Source organism: Triticum dicoccoides, chromosome 1B, assembly GCF_002162155.2.
Source record: "Triticum dicoccoides isolate Atlit2015 ecotype Zavitan chromosome 1B, WEW_v2.0, whole genome shotgun sequence".
Lineage (NCBI taxonomy): Eukaryota > Viridiplantae > Streptophyta > Magnoliopsida > Poales > Poaceae > Triticum > Triticum dicoccoides.
This window is the reverse complement of record NC_041381.1, coordinates 45,862,152-45,864,992: the sequence shown is the minus strand read 5'-3', so window position 1 is coordinate 45,864,992 and position 2,841 is coordinate 45,862,152. Positions and strand designations below refer to the sequence as shown.

The following is a 2,841-nucleotide window of genomic DNA, read 5'->3' as shown; positions in this document are numbered from 1 at the left end:
ACGTAGGCACCACTATTGCTAGCTTCAACCATCGAAGGCCGGACCTTGGGTCTTCACTCTGGAGCTGAAGATATGGGACTCAAAATAGCACTATTGAACCAAAGACATTGTGTGCTGCTCTCATGACTTTCCGAAGAAGATGATATTGTATAGAGGTGTACATCCACACACTGTGACCACGAGAAACTGAGATTTGGATCATTCCGCTACATACATGCCCGAAGAGAGCTGCATGATGCAAATCCCAGTCAAGGATGTACATACTACCAATCTAATGTGGTAGATTCGGACGGAATAAAGACATGACAAGCCAGAGCCGCATCCTGCCACTCTGTCATTGCATCACTTCCATAAGTCGTTGTTGCTGTTACAACGCCACTGCATAACCGACCTAGCCGTCGGGCGGTCCCGGGGGAGCCGCTACTTGTCGCACACTACAGGAATCGGCTACTTTGTCGTCTGCCACGGCGGACGGCAAAGGCATGAATGGCGGACGGCAAAGGTCTTGTCCGCCGCGGACTGCAACAGGCTCCGGCAATGTAAGATCCGGCAAAGAGCTACTTTGCCGTCTGCTTTTGGCGGCTGACGGGAAAGGAGCCTTTGCCATCAGCACCGGACGGCAAAGAAAGCAGACGGCAAAATTTGCGCTGTTAGTCCGTTAGGTGGCTAACGACAGGCCTTTGCCGTCTGCGGCTAACGGCAAAGAAGCAAAGGTCTTTGCCGTCTGCCAGCAGATGGCAAAGTTTTTGCTTCTTTGCCGTCTGCCAGCAGATGGCAAAGTGTCCAAAGTGTCCAGATGCACAGACGACAAATCTCCTTCTTTGCCATCTCTTTGATTTACAGTTTGTTCAGCAATTCATATTCATATGTATAGCGCATGCATATATCACAAATATCAACACAAACCACAGGAAAATAAGACAAGATCATCCATAAAAACATATATATCATACCACCTGTATCACAAAGTAAGACGAGATCACACAAGTGTCGACAAATAAGATCACAAAGGTTGGCCTCCACATAACACAAAACTTAGGTGAGCATCATGGGATCTAGCAGCAACAACACCTAACCTACTGGATGGACACTGCAGTCCAGACCCAACACCACAAGCACACTACATATTGATTTGCGACCGCGCCGGTGATGCAACCACCACAACCAAAATTAAAAAGGCAAGGGAGGTTGGTGGTCCAAGTTGTTGTCTCCACGCCGCCTATGTTTGCCACTCGAAATGCCAACAGGTCCAGGTTGTGGTCATCAGCCTTCTTCATGCCATCAGCATGATCACCATTGCCTCCCGCACCCCATCATCATCAGACTGATTTGCTACTGCTGCTTATCCTGCTACTCCGTCTGCATGGACAAGAGCAAGTTAGTTGAATGGCATGCACGATAAAACTGCAGGGCATATATATTCATCTAGATTAATTCTACTAAGTAAAGATTTTGCATGGATGGGTTTGACTTCAACAGAGACTGAAAGAAGAGCATTTTCCCCTCCCAATCCAAAACCTGCGGTAAAAATACAACTCTAAGAGAAAGAACTGTGGTAAAACAAGAGGGGCTCCAAATCAAACTAAATCTCAGTTTCTTTATTTATCTAAGAAACATCACAACCATAACTTCTGCCAAGCAAGCAGTTATCATACTATCAGCTAAAGAAAAACAAAGGAAGATCACGTGTCACTTTCAAGGAAAACATCAGAAGTAGATGATAGGCAAAAGTAGATGATCATCAAATTCCATCACACTCCACAGTGAATAATGCTACTACTATTGATAGCAAGGACTAAGTATTCCCACTACGCAGCGTCCTTCATTTTGCAAACAAAAAAGAGCACATTATCCAATTCCTTCACATACATAAATGAATAGCAGCAACCAAATTCAACGGTACTACCAAAATCAAATATATTATATTATTAAAATGATGGAAAACGAACGGAGGAGATTCAATATTACTAAAACGATAGAAAAACGAAAGGAGGGGACTCAGAATTACAAAGTTATGATAAATGAACGGCAGTGATTCGTTGACCTCAACTTGATGGCGGCATAAAGGCATAAAGAGTCCACACAGCCAACGGCACGGCCATCTTATAGGCAAAAGGAATCACATGGCCAGCTTAAGAAAAATGAGTCCATAGTCCATACGCCACCTTCCAATGGCAAGCCAGGCTAGCGTATAGTCAATTAGTACACGAGCATGTTATTTCATCTCCACGGCACTATGCACGTAATAACAGCAATAATATTAAAATAAGTCTAAAAACATGCATAACGGGAGTATATTCGAAGACATGCACCATAATTAAATGTACAAGTCTATCATTCGACACGTACAATAATATATGGATGCAAACTCCATCATGTACATGAAAAGAAAGTTCAGCTGGATTACGAATCAGTCACGTATATAAACAATATCCAGTCAAAAAGGAAGGTCCAGTAAAAAAAACTAACATTCGGACTAGGAGCGACACATCAAACCATCAACGTATATCAGCAAAAAGCTATATGGAGGCAGTAATGTTGAAACCTATAAAAACAGAGGATCCACCAAATACTAAATAAAAATAAATTTACTTTTTCACTGGCACCTCAGTTGTTAAGCACATATGCTAAAAGTAAAAGAAACTGATTTCATTTTTTGCGGAAAAAAGAACTGATTGCAACCAAAGATTCTAAATAGAAGAAGGTATGCCATAAAAATGCTAAGGATAAAGGAAATTGACTGCGTGACATTGGTGCTAGATAGATTAGTGTATGTAATAAAATGTTAATCTTCTTTTTTGTGGGCGAATACAATTTTAATCTTCATCGCAACTTACCATC

The 2,841-nt window shown here is 42.2% G+C and overlaps 1 protein-coding gene across 6 annotated transcripts in view; it reads right to left on the bottom strand.

The window, feature by feature from the left end:
• Window positions 1-1,350: 1,350 nt before the first annotated feature.
• Window positions 1,351-2,841, bottom strand: part of LOC119318057 — a 3,335-nt gene continuing 1,844 nt past the window's right edge. For 2 of the 6 annotated variants that reach the window (XR_005153923.1, XM_037592594.1), the window contains one exon: window positions 1,351-1,518. The gene's annotated coding sequence lies outside the window, so the exon portion shown is untranslated. Of the gene's footprint in view, window positions 1,519-2,109; window positions 2,235-2,841 lie in introns of those variants that run through there. The other 4 variants (XR_005153917.1, XM_037592576.1, XR_005153924.1 and 1 more) reach the window with 3 other exon arrangements.